The sequence below is a fragment of the Numida meleagris genome, chromosome 5 (assembly GCF_002078875.1).
Source record: "Numida meleagris isolate 19003 breed g44 Domestic line chromosome 5, NumMel1.0, whole genome shotgun sequence".
Lineage (NCBI taxonomy): Eukaryota > Metazoa > Chordata > Aves > Galliformes > Numididae > Numida > Numida meleagris.
The window spans coordinates 70,420,710-70,440,406 of NC_034413.1; the positions used below are offsets into that span (position 1 = coordinate 70,420,710).

Below are 19,697 nucleotides of genomic sequence, written 5' to 3' on the forward strand. Positions count from 1 at the left end.
AAAATGGGAAATGGATGGGGAAAATGGGAAAAGGATGGGGAAAATGGGGAAGGGATGGGGAAAATGGGAAATGGATGGGGAAAAATGGGAAAAGGGTGGGAGAAATGGGAAAAGGATGGGAGAAATGGGAAAGGATGGGAAAAATGGGGAAAGAGATGGGAAAAATGGGGAAAGAGATGGGAAAAATGGGAAGAGGATGGGAAAATGAGTGAAGGATGGGAAAAATTGGGAAAAGAGTGGGAAAAATGAGAAAGGGATGGGAAAAAAATGGGAAAGGGATGGGGAGAAGTCTGTGCTTTATCCTACCACAGAGTTTAGGAGGAAAACAGTCAGTGAGAGTTTTGCTGGCTCTGTTGGTGGGTTGGCACTGAGCATCCTCTGGCAGGTGGGAGCAGCACTTTACTTTTGGAATGGCATCTTTGTGGGCAGTGCTGTGCACCTAACATTCTCCTGGTGGGAGCCACACAGAACACCCAGCACCACATTCGGGAGCAGCCCCTGAGTGCCCTGGGAGAGCTGCAGGAGCTGAGTTGTTGCTCTCTGGTTAAAAATAGAATTTTTAAACAGCATTCTTGGAAAGCACTTTGCACCACTCCATTAGGCTTACGGGGCCATAAAAACGCTTCTTTGCCTGTCCAAATGTAAAAAGAAAAGAAAATAATCAATCTCTCTGGAGCCAGTTGCCATGTAATGCTCTTCCTTCTGCTGTGTGGAAGCTGGGGTGGCAGCAGAGGGATGGCCTGGCAGATTCTGGGCTGCTCCTCTCATAGCAGTCTACAAATACGCCATAAAAATGCAGCATCATCAACAGAGTAAGACAAAAACGCAATCAATATGGTTTATATTTACTTAATTAAATAGTACCTGATGCTTGACCTCCAAGTCTTTCGGACTGAATTAGGTTTGATATCTAATTATCAGTCACGTATTGATTTGAAGTCAGGATGTTTAAGTGGTCTGGTTGCCTGATAGATTTAAAAATAAATCACAAAGCTTTCATTACTGTACATGGTGGGTCCTGGAGAAATCTTGAAGAAAACAAAAAGATGTTAAGGTAGAATACTAGAAAGCTAGTGGGGGAAAGGCTGTGCTGAGACAGATTTGTTTTGCTGCCTCTGTTGTGCTATTTTGATGCTTTTTTTTCCTCTTTTTGTTTTCCTTAATTAAAAGAAAGACAAGCAAGTCTGACAAATGCACATTCAGTCGTGGAATCATTCAGGCTGGAGGAGCCTGAATCAGATCCCCAGGCCCAACCCCACCCCACCATGCCCACTGCCCATGGCCCTCAGTGCCACATCCCCACAGCTCTGGGACACCCCCAGGGACGGTGACCCCCCCCCTCCCTGGGCAGCTGTGCCAGTGCCTGACTGCTCTGTGGAGAAGGAATTGTTCCTCATACCCACCCTGAAAGGAAGGGCATAGGAAATCCACTTTTGCACTGGCTCCTCTTGCCTAACAGGTTATTCATCGCGGAGCCTGCTTTGTTGTAAAATGGCTCTATTGCAAAGCTCTTGAATGGCAGCACCACCATGCAGCAAATGGAATTAAAGGATAACTGTAATTAAAGCATTAGAGGACAAAGAGCCTTTCGCTGTGGGCTGGGTACATCTGGAACATCCCGAATCAGGAATGCGGTGGTGTTGAGCAGCGCTTGGCCAACAGCCAGCCGTGCAGCTCCGCTTTTGGTGGGTCTGCACAACGTCCTTCTGGTGGCTGCGTGCTGAGGGCAGTGGCAAACCAGGGCTGCTTTCATCCCCGGCAGTGCTGGGTGGCATCAGGCTGCAGTCAGAGGGGGATCTCCCCTAGTTGCAGGGCATGGAGACCCCAGCTGTTCGTGCTCAGCCTGCCCGTGCTGTGGGAATGCCCATGTTTCTGATGGTGATGTCTGAGCTCTGCTCCTTCCCATGCCCGGCCCTGCTCCCCTTGGGCTGGGGGCTGCCCTGCTCCGGGCGAGCTGGGGGAGCAGCATGGGGCTCAGGGCAGCGGGATGTGGGGAAAAGAGCCCCATGTCTCCTGGGGCCTTCTCACTGAAATGTTTTCCATGCTCTAGGTGTGCTGTGAAGCTTTCCGTTGGTTTGTCGGCATTATTTCAGCTCGCCAGGAGAGGGAAACAGCAGGATGCCAAGGCAGAAGTGAGATGGGAGATGCCGGCCGGTGCGTGCAGCCAGCCTCTGGCTGAGCAGGGCAATCCCAGAGCAAGGCAGGATGAGCCCCGGCCGCTCACAGGGCTGCAGCCTCTCGCTGTGAATAGCACAGCCCGAACTCTGCTGGCCGGGAGATGTCGGTGACGGAGGAGCAGAAACCACAGCATCGGAGCTGGGCAGGCTTTGCGGCTGCTGTGCAAAGCAGTGAGAGGAACAGGTACAAAAAGGCAGGGCCGTACTGGCGCGGTGCAGCGCCGGAGTTAACTCTCAGCTCTTAATTCAGCTGAGAGGATTATTCTGGGTCCTGTGCTGCAGGATGTGCTGCTGCCAGCTCCCGGCTCCACTGCTCCCTTTGGGGACTGGGGCTCGGCAGCTTGCGCAGGGGCAGGCAGCAAACAGGAGACAATTTATTGGCTTTTCATTTTTTCCCCTGAAATGCCACCCTGACTTGCTTAGCTGTAGACGAGCAGTGGTTCCACTAAGCTGAGTTTGGATTTTGAAAAGCAAATGCATCTCATGCAGCAGAGAAAGATCCTTAGGGATGGGTGTGCGTGAAGCTGCGTCGGATGACAGAGGTCTCAGGGCACAGGGGTCTCCTGGCTTGGGGGGAGGCACAGGAAGGAGGAAGGAGACCAAAAGAAGCATCAGCCATGCAGCTATGGACATTAACTATTAACATAGGGACTCTACGAGCTCAGGGTTTGCAAGCACTTATGCGCTCGAGGAACTTTAAAAATTAAATCATAGACACTGAAAAATTGAAGCAATGCGTTTAAAATTTAACTTGTGCATTGCTTTCAGGCTGTGCCGTGGGGTGACCAGATCAGCACCCAGCACAGGGCACTGCTCTGCACGCAGCAGTGCTGGGAACACCCCCAGCCCCCGCCAGCAAGATGTGCCACAGTAAAATAAATGCACTTTTCACACCTTCCTATAACTTCCCAAAGAAGCTGGGAAGAGCACCAGAGGATCTAATTGGAAAAAAAAAATCCTTTGAGATTGCATTTAAGTAAGTTCCACTCTAGGGAGTGGGGGGGTCACTGTCCCTGGGGGTGTCCCAGAGCCGTGGGGATGTGGCACTGAGGGATGTGGGCAGTGGGCATGGTGGGGTGGGTGGGGTTGGGTGTGGGGATCCGAGAGGGCTTCTGCAGCTTCTATTCTATGATAACAATATGATAATAATAATAAAAACATATTTACTGACTCTATAGGGAAGCTAACAGGTGCGCCTTACAAAGGGCAAAAGAGGTTTCCCATGTGCTCAGCTCAGAGGGTGTCAGTGCTTTGCTCTCCCAGACCCAAGCTCATCCACTCTGTGCTCACCCTGCCTAGTTGAGCAGAAAGTGGGGACAAGTGACTGATGTGGATACTGACAATCGGACAATGAGCACGTGCTTTTAATTGTACATTTGTATACAAGGAAAGACGCACATGAGAGACCATCACCTAAACTTTAATTATGTGAGTAATTGCAGTCCTCTGAACAAGCGTTTGGAGCCAGAAAATGAGTAGTCTGAGTTATTTCATCTTCTTAATTATCATTAAAAATGTATTTTTATTAAGAGTCAGTTAAAAGGTTGGATTTAAAGCGGTCCTGCCACTCGCTATCATTTTTCAAACAAACATGGCACAGCGGCAGCAGCCGGAGCCCTTCCAGCTTGCTTATGGAAAGCTTCGTTGCTTAATGATGCTGTGCCTTAAATCGTTTTTCATTTTTAATTAGCATTTTGGAGCAATGAGCAGTCCTTCGAGCGGCAGCTCTTGATCTTAGATGGCAGCTCCTTGCACAACGCTACCAGGGAAGGTTACCTGGCACATTCTGGGTTTTGCTGCTTCCTGGCAGTTCCTAATTCCAGCAAAATGTTCATCTTTGTTTTATATTCTTCACCACCCTCTCAGGGTTGCTAGTACCCAGAGCTGAGCGCGATCCCAAGCTCCCTTTGTGCAGAACCCGTGTAACGAGCAGAGTTCATTGAGCGCTGGCCATGGCAGCCCAAAGTTGTCCTGAGAATGGGGCACGGCAGCAATCTTCTTGGAAGGACTATGGGATGCATTGCCAGTCAGGATGTGGGGTTTCCTCCTTACATCAGTGCACGGTGTGAGCGTGCAGGTAAGGCAATTTTCTAGTCTCAGTTGCATTGTCATGGCTATGGTGAGGAGTTCCCCATCAGCTAAGAGCCTTCCTCTGGCTCCTGGAGGAGCACCGTGCCATCTGACCCCAACCCAGCGCTGGGGTGGGCACACTGTGAAGGGAAAGGCCGGTCTGTGACTCTCATGCCGCCTCACCAATTAGTGAAAAGCAGCACCAATTAGTGAAAAGCAGCACCAATTAGTGAAAAGCAGCACCGTGCCTCAGAGGTTTTCTTTTTAGAGCCTCGGAGATTAATCACATGAAAGTAGGTCTCATAAATAATTCACCGTTGCTGACTTAATGCCTTTCTTGTGCAAAGGCCAATTATCAAAACAAACATTCAGCCTTACGGAGATCAGTAAATGAGAAGTCATTGCCATGACACGTAATATATGTTCCCATTTTTGTATCCCACCAGCACACGCAACTCCAAGTGTCTCTCTCCCTACACTTTTTTAAAAGGTTCCATTAAAAAGAATAATAATAATAAAAAGGAAGAAAAGGATGTGGTAAAGATTAGCCTGCCAAGAAAGACAGAACTTTAAAGGTCATGACAGCTGGTTTTGCCTCCAGATTAATGGAACTTGATACAAACAAAACTTATTTTACTAGCTTGTGTGAATCCAACTTTTTGCTCCAAAATGGCTCACTGTGGATGTGTGCCTGGGAGGTGCCTGCTGCTCACCCAGGGAGATCCTGCCAGCCTGACCCAGCTCTGGGGACACCTCATGGAATCACAGAGCCATGGAATGGTTGGGGTGGAAGGAACATTGAAGATCATTGAACCACGGAATGGTTGGGTTGGAAGGAACACTGACGATCACTAAACCACGGAATGGTTGGGTTGGAAGGGACCTCTGCCTCCAGCCCCACCCCTGCTGTGGGCTGGCTGCCCCACGGCTCAGGCTGCCCGGGGCCCCGTCCATGTCTTGGGTACCTCCAGGGATGGGCACCTGCAGCTTGGGGCAGTGCCAGGGCCTCACTTCCTCTGGGTAAAGGGCTTATTCTTAACATCTGACCTAAATCTTCCCTCTTTTAGGTAAAAACTTCCCTTGTATACACTCTTGAGGGAACTGAGGACAGGAGCTGGGGAGGACTTGGCTGACTTGGTGAGGCTGGGCAGAGCTGGCAGGTTTTAGCTCAGGGGTCTGGGTTCCAGTTGCCTCCAGTTCAACTGCTTCCAAGGATCTCCAATAGGGCACTGTTACAGAAATGCTAAGTCACAGCTTGAAGCAGTGATGGAACACCTGGTGGGAAGGCAGGGCCAACCCAGGGGAGCTCAGGTGCATGCAATGCTCCCCAGTGAAGGAAGGGGTGGAGCCAGGATCCACCCCTTCCCAGATCTCATTTAAGGGCTGGCAGTGGAGGCAAGTGTCTTGCTGGAGCTCCCTGCAGAAATGAAGCTTTCTGAAGGTAAGCAGCTTTTTTTTTTTTTTCCCTTGTTTTTGTGGTTGTTGCATTTGAACAAACCATCGTTTGCTGTGGCCTAGGAGCTTGCTTCTCTGCTGTTATTGCTGTACATTCCATTGTGTTGCGGGCATGTTCAGTGTAAGGCAGTGAGAATTGTGTCAGGCTGGGTCTTCTCACCTCTGGCTGCTGTGGAAATGAACCAGGAGTGTGTTACACCAAGATGTCAGTGGGACATCTCAGCCATTTTCAAGTTCAACCTGGCTGTGGGTTGGTGGGAAGGGACAACTCTAAAGCTGTATGCCTTGGGTGTATGATAGAGAATTCCTTTGACTTAAGCAAGAAGTGATGGGGTATGGGGAGTCTTCTGCTTTCCTAGATAAGGTGTTTAGGTGACTTAAGTGATTCTGTTGGTCTTGTAGAAGAGGCTCTCAAACATCATTCTCTCCTCTGAGAAATATGTGGTTGTGGAAAGCTGTTAGACTCTTACCATTATTGTTCGGGTTGTCTTGGAAGGATGGATGGCTCCGTTTTGCTTATCACAAATCAGTACCATAAACACTACATTCTCTAATTGCATTTCATGTAGTAATTTATAGGTCCTTTAGTAAGAGCGTGCCTTGTGGTTCATAAGACAGAAGCAGTAGGAATATTTAGCTAATGGATTTCTCTAAGCTGCTGCTGCTGCAAAAGATTATTTGCATTGTAACTTCTCCAAACCTTCTGCTTTTATGCTTGTATCCATTGCCAAGGCAGAGCAAAATGATTTTCATCAAGTCCATCACTGAAGTTCAGAAAGCGGAGGGGATGGGGAAGAAAGGCAGGTTCTAATCTGGGTTAGGTGTTTAGGGATTTCTCTCACCTCTGCTGTGATATGTTTGTGTCTGAGCCTCTTTCCCACAGACAGCCTTTCTGTCTGCAGCTGATAGGGCTTCTGTTTGGGAGCCCAGGCTTTCCTGTGCCTGCCTTTGCCTCCTTTCTCCCTGGTCAGTTCTCCCTTCCCCTCTGGAGGGCACATCTGCCTTTTCTTTCTCTTTTATTTTCTCTGCCTTGCTACCCTTGTTACCTGTGGCTCAGTTTGTCTCTTGTCTTTATGAAATGTTTACTCCCTTGCTGTCTTGTGTGATGAAGATAGAAGGTAGCTGTGGGTACTCTGGGGGAAATGGGGCTGTGCATGGAGCAACACAACTAGGAGCAGATGAAGGTCTGTGCTACCATCACTGTAGGTCCCTGTGAACCCATGGAAAGGGAAATTCGGGGAGTAATTTCCAGTGATCTGATTTGTATCAGGTGTCATGCATGCAACTTGCAATACTAGGGATGTAATAAGAGCAACCAAGGCTTTTCAAAGAAAGCTGGTAAAAACATCTCCCATTTTAAAGCTTTATTATGGTCAGGAGTTAGTACTTTTAATAGAACGCTGAAGACTTTCATGAATGCAGTGAGAATTTCTGGGATATGTATTTTTTTCTGCACTTACCTTCATTTTGGGTTAATATTTTATACCAAATTATTGCTTTATACACATATAATATGCATGGGTGTGAGTGTATGTGCATATATGTGTGTATTGGATATGGATGAGGCCTTACACCTTTACTTTGCTTCTGCTCATGTGACTTGGGTCTACCCAGCTGAGCAAGGTGTGACTTCATGGGCTTCTGCACAGAGATACATCTCCAGTTCTGATTGCAGGCTGAGCGCTCTGGTTGTCTTTGGGGTTTCCCTGGAGCAATTAGCACTGCAGTGATGTTATAACATTGCTTTGCTTGGATTTTCTGGCAAGCTCTATTTAATAGTTTTATTTCCAACACCTTTGTTCACATTTAACAAAGAATAACTAAATGCAGTAACTTCTATTGACTCCTACCTCCCCTCCTTGCTATTTCTACAGCTGAACTTGTGAGGAGTACACACAGTCCATGCCAGGTGCAGATTTCAAGTGATTACATCTGCCTCTTTGTTATTCTATTCTATTTCCATTAGGTATTTCAGGTATGTACAATTTGGAGACTCAGTCTAGTTCTGCTTTGATATCCAGGAACACACCACCCAAGTCAGAGCCGGGAGCCCCTGAACAGACCAAGAAGTGTTTGCATTTTGCTGCCTACTCCGCCTCATTTGCATCTAGTTAAACACATGGGGGATGTAATATATTCATTTTGCAAGAAAATTCTGTCATCCTTTGAAGTGATGGATGATTCAGCAAGGCACTATCAGAGCCAATTACAGTTTGGCAAGTTGTCCTACCCTCCATTGTCATGTAAGCAAAGCGTGCTGCAGTAAAGGATGCTTTGCATTCTCCCATTCTATGCTACCAGCCTGTTGATGTTCTCTACAGTCCATGCACATAGTTTGGCTGAGAAGTTTCCATACACAGAACTATTTTAATTCAAAAGCAACAGGTCTCTGATATATCAATGGCTCTTTCATTCTTTTAATGCAGCTTCCACTGGTCCTTCCTGATGTGGAATCCAAGCACAGCTGTAGGCAGAGCCAGAAGTGAATGCAGGGGATGTGTCTGGGAGACTGATCTATGCTCTGTCCAGTGGGCATGGTCAGTGGGCATGGTGGGGTGAGGTTGGGCTCAGGATCCTACAGGTCTTTCTCAGCCTCAATAATTCCATCCTTCTTACACCTTTAACATGCTATCTGGCCATGGACCTGCTGGGGAGCGGTAGGAGCAGGCAATGTCTGAAGAGACTATACTTATGTACTGCTGTAAAATGACCTTCTGTTTTTATCCTTGCATCCATGGGGTAAGGAAATGCTATTGCCTCAGTTTTACAGAAAAGGAAAAATTTCTGAAGGAGAGCACTCACAAAGGCTAACTGTACCCACGGGGACTAATATTCCCAGGCTTCTCTGGCAGACAATCACTGTGGTCTGAAATGCGTTTTGCTGGAGCTTTTCTCCCTGTGTGCCCTGAAGCTTTCCCTGTGGTCCCGCTCCCCCTGCTCCTGGGGCCTTGCATCTGTATGCGACCTCCCAGGGAATGGCAGGCTTTGCATCTGGATCCTGCAGGTCTCTGCACAGCCCCTGCTTTTCGGTTTGTCTTTTCTCAGCTTGCTGCTTTTGCTGGGGGGAAGAAGTGTTAAGGAGGAGCATCATACCAACAGCAATTAGTGCAAATGCAAAGCTCTGGGATGAACTGCTGTGCATGCCTGCTGCAGAGCAGCAGCCACCAGCCTCTGCAGACTCCTGTGCTTCAGTCAGGTGTGTTTTTACATACACAAGCAGTAATGGAGAATTAGAGCATCATATCTTACATTCCAATGATTAAAAAAGATGCAAAAGTGTTTCCATAAATACTGTCAAAATATATGTGATAAAAATCTCTTTGCCACCGCAGCAGTATGCAAGTTTGGGCAGAAGCAGCAGGGAGCTGATCTCTGGGTGCAGCACAGCCTCAGAAATGTGTGGTTGAAGTGTGATTTGTTCAGGCAATGTTAAGCTCCCAGAGACATAAAATCAGAATTAAATACCTCCTCAGCCATAACGGCAGCACTGCAGTGGTGATGCTGGGATGTGCTGGAGCAGAAGTGCTTCAGATGTTCACAACAGGCTGAACAAACAAGCAAGAAGCACTCCATATGCATAAAGGGAACAATTTGTTAGCATCCTTGTTTTCCAGCAAGGCACAACAAGCAGGCAGCAGCCAGAACGATCAGCGATAACCATTTCACAGATCTTAAATACAGCGGTTTGTCATTGCTGGTAGTACTTGTTTTGGTTGTCTTTTCCATGTTTCATTTTCTAAATAAAGGCTTTGAAAACAAGAGCCTCACCTCCAGCTGGGTTCAGCCTGGGGAAGACTTAAGCAGAAGGAAAGCTGCAGTCTGAGCACAGCCCTCCTCAGCTGCACTGCCCACCCATTGATTTTTGCAAATACCGAGTGATTCTCTTCTGGACTCTTACAGAAGGGAGCACTCAGCTGGGCTCAGAAGTGATGACATAATGATGCCTGAGTAGGATCTTAACAAAAAAGCCTTTTATTCCATGGGATTCAAACTGAAGTTGCAACTCAGGGCGTTAGTATTGATGGTGATTTGGATGTGTGGTACAGTTAGGAGTGCATTATATGCCAGAGACCTCTGAAAACATTTTATCTGCAACACTGATACTTCATTATTGCTGAAGAGGTTGACCTGCTTTAATTCTCTTCAGTTGATTTTCCTGACCATGGGTGAGCTATTTTCACTTTGTATGTCTTGAGTATCCTGTCAGTAACGCTTCTTCTACGTCATCAGAACAACATGCTTCTCAATTCTATGTAACATCTGCAGTCATGGGTCTGTCCTACCTCATCCATTGTTTGTCTCTGAAAAGATTATTGAGGAGATCTTAAATTAGCAAACTCAGTGCTAAAATCCTCTGCTTTTCCGATATGCCAATCTCAAACCCTTTTGTTTCTGGCATGCATCCTTATGGCTCAGATAAGTAAATACTGAGTTCCCAAATAGAGGGGCATGAAGTCCATCACCAGAAAGCTCCTGAACTGGTTGGCAATCAGTCTTTCTTAGATTTCATTTGTATTATCTGAACAATTTGAAGTGTGGCACTTTAATTATTAGCGAAAAATGGTTAAAAATGTGCTCGTTGTTTTACATGTGTTTTGGGCAGCTTTGAAAGTAGAACAGCTTCCGTATGCCATTCTTTCTTTCAAAACATTCCTGGTCTCTGTTGAAGAGATGCGACCAGCGCAGCTATCAAGGGGAGGTCCCTGCCTGTCCCCCACCCCATGTGCTGTACATACATTCTGAATGTGTCTCTTCGGAGCTGCTATGAGCTCTAAGCAAGTAGTTCATCTGTCCTTCGAGTTGTCTTGCCTACCTCGGACCATCTTTCTCTGTTGCACTCTTAAAGATGAAGGTTGTGTATTACAGCAATAAGGAGTAGAGTGTATGGAGTATTTAAAGGTTGCTCAGTTGCATCTAGATCTTCTTTCTGAGAACTCTATTTAGGGTTTCATCAATGTGCAGTCTCTACTTTTTGGAACATATTTTATTTCACAACAGAATGCGATCTGACAGTCTGCCAAATTGATGATTTGGCCAGAGGCTCTGGATTATAAAGCTCTGGAGTTTGACAGCACTGTTTTTAGTTTGTAGTTCAGGTTATCCTAACAGCTTGTCACCTGTAATTCCCTAGCTCCTTGTAGGTCTCTGGGTGTTACTCGGTGCTGGAGTTGTGTAGCACTTCAGTTTGTTGGTTTGATCTGACCTCTGCTCTTTCACTTCAGGTGTTCCCTGACTGTCTTTGTTTATCTCTGATGAGTTTAAAAATGAGGTATTTCTCCAGCGTCTTCTATAACAAAACTGCATGGATAAGTACTTCAGCTTTTCAAGAGAGTCTTTACCCTGCAAAATTACTGTCTTTATACCCTTGTGGCTTAAGCCATTCCCTTGCTCTCTTGCAACTTGCCCTGCTCCTGAGATAATTAAAATGCATTTGCATTCTCTCTCGGCTCATCTTAACTACCGGAGTTCATTACTTATACACCTCTGAAAGCAAAAGCTGTGCCCCATCCCTTGTGCTGTTGGCATGGTGACCTCCAACCTCAACCACTCCATTCCCTATTGTAAAGTGCAAATTAAAAATTAGCTTTTCCTACTCCTGCTCCTTTAAGGACTTCATGACTTCCTTGTCTTTATTCTTAAACGTGTTTGTGGACTTCTTCAGACAGTACATTTCTCAATGGTGCCAACTGTGTCAATGTTAACCACTAGCAAAAATTTTGGAAACAAAATGGGCATCTTAACTGCTGTGCTGCTAAAGCATGGCATTGGTCCCAGTAGAGGTGACAGCTTCTTTCCACAAAGAAATCTGTTGCTTTTTGCCTCTCCTGATGGACATTCTTAACATGTGAAAATCCATTACAACGTTACTGCAGTGTTGGAAAAATGCTTACACATTAAATAGCTAAAATGGGCATGCGAAGCCTTTAATTAGTATTTTACTAAAGCAATGTCCCCCGTTGGCACACTTCTGGAGCTCTTTCAGTCTTTAGTTAAGAAAAATATTCTACTCCTTGATAGATACTTAAAACTGAAAGTGGACACTGCTAAAAACAGATGTGTTTTTTTGTATTATCTATCTTTAACATGGCTTTTCACAAATGGGTAAGCAAGGTTCTTTCTCAGGATGATGCTCTGAATTGAAGATTGCCACAGATATTTGAGTGAATGAGTAATTTTCATGTGTGTGAAATTTCAGCTTGTGTTTTTCCCCCATACATTTGACCTGCTGCCTACCAAGTACTTCATATGGATATTCGTACCCAGAGCAGTCCCAGTCGTGTGAGTGGCCTTTTCTCAGCACAGGAAAGTACAAAGGTAAGCAGCTTAGGGGAACAAAAGGACTTAACGAGTCTGAGTCAAAAAAAATGAAAAATTGTACTTGACAATAGGAACGTACATGATAAAACAGAACAAAAACAAAACTGCAATCCAATCTCAGAGCATATCATGGGAAAGCAAGTTATGGAGAGGAAGAGTTTGTTGTGGAGGATTCAGGGAACTGTTACATGTTTAACTGATAGTTCAAAGGGAAATAGCAGAGCTGTTTTAGCAAGAGGTCCTAAATTAATTCATTAGTCCTTAATTTCCATCCACAACAACATGGCAGCCGATCTCTCCTGCCCATGCTGTTTTATTCCCGTGACAATTCTCTCCTTTGCAGAGCTCCCCCTCTCCTCCCAAAACACCCCGGGCCATGTGCATGGATCTGTGTAGAGCACAAACCTGATTTCCTTTGATATCATAGCAACTACCAATGCAAAATTTATTTCTGAGAAATATAACCTCAGAAAACAGCAGTAACATTGGTTTCCTGACATCAATTACTTTTTGAGTTAACCCATGTAATGCTGTGGAGTATAACAGCATCCCCATTTCTCACATTATTACTTGATGGCCATGCTTGCTTAATGACACTCTAATAGATTCCCCATTAAAACTCCTTTTTTAAATTCATAAAATCTAGCATACAATCATCACAGTAGATGTATGGGTTTATTTTTTTTGTTTCTGGGATGCACTATGCATAAACAGTGGTTTTTTTTCCTTCAAACCCTTCCAGAAGAGGGCTTTTCTCCTTCATTGCTTTCCCAGAGCAGTTATGAGCAGGCCCGTAGACTCAAGTCACTTAGGAAGAAAAGCACTGAGCCACTTAAAGCACAACACATTGACTGCCTGGGCAGTATGTATGGAGGGGTATATCATATAATGGAGCATATATGGATAACGGAGGCTCTGCAAAGCTGTTGCTCGCACAGGATGAGCTATAACACTGTGAACCCCTCATGATAATGGCTGTTTTTTTTCAACTTGGTCCAGAATGCTGTACTACCACGCTGCAGCAGATAAAGCAGTAAATGAGGGAGAAACGGAGTTGTTCAAAAGTTATGCAACCTATTTACTGTTTGCTTAGTTTTATGTAACGGTGTTGCATTTTTAATGAAAACATCTATAAAATGTGAAAAAGAACGCAGCAGTCACTCTCGCTGCATTAACGTTTTAAGACGCATTTTTCATTCTCCTTTATCTCCTTACTCTTTCGCAGCCAGGGAGCGGGGGCACCAGATGAAAATGGTTTCCTCGAGGTACACAGTGTGCTCAAGAACTTATTTTTTTTTCGTCTTCAAAGTCATTCCCAGATGATAAACACCCAGTGGTGTGTATTTACTCATGTCTTCACCTCAGTAAATTATACATATTTCTTCTGGACATCTATGGGTTTGTCCTCTGTTATCAGGCTTTTATTCCATCAATAACTCACTGTCCTTTCAGACATCTGCTGGCATGGAATACCACATGGAAGAGATTTTCCAGAGGTCTCCAGCACAGCCTTAGTGCCCGCAGCTTTTTGTTGAATCTCAGAAAGCCCACGCGTCCTGAAAAATAGGGATGGCACCAGCTTGCTTCAGCATCTCTATTCCTCATACAGCAGTGAGAATGTTTGCTATCTTCTTAAGTGATTACAAGTAACAATTAAAAGCATGTTGCAAGATCTGTACTTTCTCACTGTTACGTTAGCTCAAAGTGGTTTTGGAGCCACCAGATTCAATGAAATCCCAGTGACAGTTTCATTGACAGAACAATAGCCTACATATGCTATTCTAGAACAACATGAACTATCAAGAAGCTTTTACAGAATATGTTAACTTAACAATAAAAATAATTTGATAGGGGCATGTAGGGGAAATGGTTTTAAACTGGAAGAGGGTGTATATATGGACTAGATATCAGGAAGAGATTCTTTACTATGAGAGTGGTGAGACACTGGAACACGTTGCCCAGTGAGGTTGTGGATGCCCCCTCCCTGGAAGCATTCAAGGCCAGGCTGGATGGAGCTGTGAGCAACCTGGTGTAGGGGGAGGTGTCCCTGCCTATAGCAGGGGCTGGAACTGGATGATCTTAAAGGTCTTTTCCAACCCAAACCATTCTATGATTGGAAGAGAAAACAAAGACAGAGGAAAAACCTGGATGCTGGTACTGCTGAGGTGGTCTGTTGTTATGCATGATTGGCTTCAGTGTGCAGGCTAAAACAAAATTTTAATAGAGATCCAAAGAGTAGTGGAAGAATTTTCTTCAATATCTTTCCCAAGGGATAATTATTAATCAGAGATGAAATAGGGAAGTCAAAGGTAACACAAACGATAGCAAGTTTCCCTTTCCAAAGCAAAACAGAGTATTGAGAAAATGTCAGTAGTCTTTAGAGACCGGAAAAAGAAAAGGCATGTCTGCATGGACGTGGCGTGAAACACTAATCACAAATTCAAATAAGGGATGAGTTTTTGGGGAAAGAAGCTTACAAATTCCAATAAGGAATGAATTTGTTTGGGGAAGAAGTCTTCATAGATTTCTGTCACCATGTGCCATGCTGTTGTAACTGACAATTTCTGGGGATAGAAGAAGGAGGGTGACAGTAGGTTAGATATGATGAAAAGGCTCCCAAAATCTATCGGAAGTAAAGTTTTAAATAATATTTCAAATATTTGGAGACATTTGAGGGCATTTCCTTTACTAGCAGTTTGCTTCTGGTAAGCACAGAGCAATGAGATCAGATTGGGTTATTTTGTGTCTGTGCTGTCTCCTCACATTGACAAAAAGCATTAAAAATTACCACAGCTTTGTGGTAAGAAATCATATTTTGAATTCAGATGCCAACAGCATTCTTTCAAATCAGAACTGATCAACAGAAAGAACATGGCCAGGATTAATTGGCTGTCGTGGGAGGCTAATGACTGCAGGAAGGAAAGCACTGTCAGAGCTGATAACAGGGGAAAGTGAAAACCCCTGAGAATCTGTAATATTACTGAAAAAATGATAATTTATATAAAAAAAATTCATCTTAAAAAGAACTGGAATAGAAACAACCAGCAAAGGCGTGTGTTTTCCTAGGGTAAGAGACCTCAACAGGAAACTTGGAGGGTGCAAGCGAGCAGAATGGAGGCTTGGTCCCACAGAGCTCTGTTTTGCTGCACAGCCCAACAAACCAGTGGAGTTTGGCTCCATGCTGGTGTGTCTCTGCTAGCAGACAGCATTCCCCAGTGCTGCAGCAGCGTGTGCTGGAGTACCTACCTGCGTACAGTGCATTTCCATTCCAAGATGGGAATGGGGAAAGGGAGTAGTTAGAAGTACCCAAGGCATGCACCTATGGATATTGCAAGTACAAAATCTGCATTAACTCTCCGAAGTCTTTCTCATAAGGACAAATTTGTAAGAAATTTGTGTGCTGCTTTGTTTACAGCAGACAGAGTAACTTTTAATGATGTCAATCTGTTGAAACAGTTCTCTGATTTTAATTGATGGATGGGAAGCAAGAGTCTCCAAGTAACCAATTCTTAGTTGTAAGTAACACACCCTGTTTTGTAAGAACTTAATTAGAAAGCTTTTCTGTTCAGCAGAGGAACACTCAGAATTCTAACAGTCTGAAATAAATAAACTCAGAATTGGGCAGCTGTGCACAAATTAGCACTGCTGCAAACTTAACTTTTTTTAACCCTTTTGTTATGCAGAGTCAAGATGTTCTTTAACCCACAGTACACTGCAGTACTTAAATGTAACTCCTTCCTAGCTGTGAGCTTCTTCAGCGGGGTGAGTGCATGCGTAGCTACCTCACTCTGCTCAGGGCACACAGAGATGCAGGAGAAAGCACTGCTCTTACCTCTGGTGAATCTGCAGACCTCCCCAGGAGAGGGACACGTTACTGGCTGACAGCAGCCGAGCCCAATCCCTCACGTGCTCAGTGCTGCAGGAGGCAATTAAGTCCCTTCCCGATTGGAATGCTACTTGAGAGCTGACTGCAGCATGGCAGATGCTCTCACAAGGTGTGGGTGGCATTTTCCCACTGCAAGGAAGATTTCAGTGAGTGGCATGGTTTCGGATGGGTTCCTATAGTGCCTTGCAAAATTAAACCAAATGAATGCATATTTTTACATAGGAAATTCTGCAAGCAGTACAAATGACATTTGGGTCCTGCCTTGGGAAAATGCTTGGGAAGCGTGCTCATGAAGGGAAATCTAGTTTCTGCTTTCATAATACACTTCATTTTCTACAAATAATATTTCTACTATTCCTGTAGGCCAAACCTCTCTTTATTTAAATGGAGTAAATGCAAATGTGCTGTGAGACACCAAGTTTGCACCACAGTGGGTAATGACTGTTCATTTATTTGTCAGTAAGAACATTTGCGGTTTACTTTTGAGCCAAAAAGATTGTTGGCCGTTGTTGCACATACAAAAATGTGATATCTCATTTAAGCCGTGGCAGCAGTTACTGACGGAAGCAAAACAAATCCCTGGAAAACGCTGCATGTAGAAGATCTGTTTCCTAAATATGAATGAGGTCACGCTTGGATGTGATCTATGTGTTATTAAAATCAAAGATTTCCCCGGGCAGGAAGCCATTAAGCCTGAATTAATGTCATAAGTAGCTAACAGCTCCTTCAGGTGAATAATTCTGATCCGAATACTGCTGTAGTTATCTCAAATCACACTCCATTGATATCGGTCTGGAAATGAGGAGCACAGTGTTGTAGAGGTGCTAATGTGCTTACAGGTGTTATGGTGGATGATGTGCAGTGCGTGTCCTTGGGCCTGTGGCTCTGGCACGGCCTCAGCCTGGTGGCTGCACAGGATGTGAGGATTTGGATTTCATTTCCTCCGCTGCCTCAGAGAGCTTCAACCTGCAGCTCCCATCTCTCCGGAGAGCTGCCTAATGAGGCAGGAAGGAAATCTCTCTCCGTCCATCCTATTAAAGCCGTATCTCTTTGTACGGAATCATTAAGTATTAATTGGGCCAGAAAGAAGGTAGAGGGATGCTGTGGATAGTTGAGTCCCAGGCCTGCCTCCAGCCAACGTTTAATTTGCTTCCATTAAGCAGCCTTCAGAGCAGGGACCTGGACAGGGGCCTGCTTGCTTGCAGGGGGATGAAGTTTTTGTCTCATACTGGTGTGTCCAGGGACACTGGGCCTAACGCCAACCAAGCTCCAAGCTGGGGATAGCCAGTGTGCTGTGTCCTGAGGCTGGGAGCAGCTGTATGCACCCCAAGGCCAGGAGCAGGTGGGAACACCGCCCAATTATAGTGGGTATTTAACTGGCCACAGACTGGAGGTTTTCTTTGTAAACAGTGAGTGCATTTAGATACCCTTTGGTTCACAGTCAAAGGAAGGGTGATGTCAATTTTAAAAAGAGAACCAATTCTGCTCACCATGATGAGTTACAGACATGCCGTTAACACAGCAAAAATGAGAGAAGTCATACAGAGAACTACATCTACTCATTGCCACCTCAAAGGAAGAGATGCTTCCCCATTTGCTGCCCAGGGTGTAGCGTGGCTGTGCTGAGGCCTGCCAGCCCTCCTCTCCCATGTGAGTTATTTCTTTTCTGGCTTATGAGTTGTTTCAAAGCTAGATCACACTCCTGTTACCACTCCATGCTTCCAAATTCAAGACTGCCATTGCTATACTGTTTTACTTTAATTTCAGGAACTCTAATTGAGTTTGTAAAGCGTTATTTTTCCTCTGAGTCGAGAGCAAGAAGACAGTAATCTCCCTGATCGATGCCTGTGAAGTTTCCAAGAGAACGCGCTGAAATCCCGAAGGCAGTTTTATGGTGTGAATTCAAGATGCTTCCTATTTCTAATAAGAAAGCCTTATGATTTCCAGTATTCGTAGAGCATTATTTCTGTGTAAGATTTTGAAATACAATTTGCCCTTCATGCAGATATAGATTGGAAACACAGATTAAGGGGAAAAAAACAATAATGGATGGGATGATGCTGGCACCAAAAGTTTTAACTTTAAAAAAGGAGATCATTTGAAGGGGAAACATAAATGTATTATGGGAAGACAAGAAAAGGGTCAAAGAAAATTGAGTTGTACTAAAACGATTTCTTAATTCATCATGTAAGTTCTAGTAAGAACCAGTCAGATAAATGGTTATAGTAGACGTGACCAAAATTGTTACTGAGGTTAGTCAAGGTGGCAGGTCCTTATAAAGTCTCTGACAGTATAAAATGTCACTGACTACCAAAAGTAAATATTCCAAACACAAAGATTTGATGCATTTCAGGACAGAGGACCAGATTCTGTGCTGTATAGCTGAAAGCCTATTAAATCTGCATGTGACGTAAGGGGCTGCAATTGCTCCTGTGGTGCCCAACAAAAATGATTTTTATCCTGGGTTTTGAGAACCTTTACCCCAAATTTAAGACTTGGAGGTAGGTTCCTTGAGTTTTCACCTGCAGTAGTACACTAAACTTGTTCGGGACCATTCTCTGGCAATGAGACCAGTTGGCATAGGATTTAGTATGTCTCTGGGAACAAGCATATTTCTCAGGGAAGCACTCTGTAAAGGACTTGTGTTCATATTCTTACTGTCACAGTGATACAGATGCAAAACCATCCTGTACAACATAGCCATTTCACTCAGTCTTCTCTGCAGTGATTTTCATCCTGAAACACATCAGAAGAATGACTGACCCAACTTCTATCCTAAGAAGGTTAGACATATCACCTGGGGAAAAAATCATAAGTTAACCTTCCCCTCCCATCCCAAATGAGCTTTCTTAGCTTAACTGACGTCAAGTATTTTTCTGCCCTTCCTGTTTTTAACAACTAGTCAAAATGAAATCACTTCTGGCCTAAAATTAATGATAAGTCGCAAGTAATGAAAAATCTGTATTTCAGGCACTCCCACAATGAGTGGAAGAGCTTCGCTGCGGAGGGTATAGAAGTAATAAACTTGTAATAAATGTCAGAAAGATGTGAGCCCTTTATTGGAAAAAACTCATGTACTGCTCTTAACAACTGCACCTGTCAGTTATATAAATGATAATGTGCACTGAGGGAAAGTAAGCTATAAATCCTTTATTTCTGGAATGAAATTCCATCAAACGTGAAGAAATAGGTTGACGACAAAATTAATTCTCTGTTATGTCAAATACAGGTGCATCTGGACAACTGTGTTTTGAATTCAGAGCAGAAAGGATTTTCCCAAATATTTTCTTGCCTCACAAACACTCTGTATCCAAAAGTGCCTGCATCCTTTAGATCATTCTCGTTGTCAAACTGTGAGCAATTTGGGAGTACTATTTTTACCACTGCTAACTGGTTCTGAGCAGAGACTTGAAGGCCAGTTCCAGCACATAGCCAAACAGCAGCAGGCTGCTGATCCCAAGGAACCCTGAGAAGGAATGCTCTTCGCCATCCCCAAGGCAGGCTGCTTTGATAAGTAAACACCTCAGGGTTTCCAGCACTGCCTTCTCATTGCACCTGGAAGAGTTCAGCAAGACAGGAGATTCTTTCTAGATCTGCAGCTGTAGACAAAGAATCAAATTCACCGTGTAGGTCTAAACTCAGATTTGTATATGTTTTCCAGCTTTACTGATCTTACTCATCTTTTTAAATTAGAAGCAGACTGATGCACTTAAATAAAAAGCAAAACATGGAGTGGTATAACTGCTAATGCTCTTATTTCCCTTCCATTCTAGAAAGGCAGGACCACACAG

The 19,697-nt window shown here is 44.5% G+C and overlaps 1 long non-coding RNA gene across 2 annotated transcripts; it reads left to right on the top strand.

The window, feature by feature from the left end:
• On the top strand, window positions 5,631-19,415 carry LOC110400566. 2 transcript variants are annotated; one of them, XR_002439938.1, is made up of 4 exons: window positions 5,631-5,688; window positions 11,899-12,017; window positions 13,473-13,656; window positions 19,136-19,415. It is a non-coding gene; the product is annotated as an uncharacterized LOC110400566 (long non-coding RNA). The 2 variants fall into 2 exon arrangements; XR_002439937.1 differs by lacking the exon at window positions 19,136-19,415 and having other exon boundaries at window positions 13,473-13,868.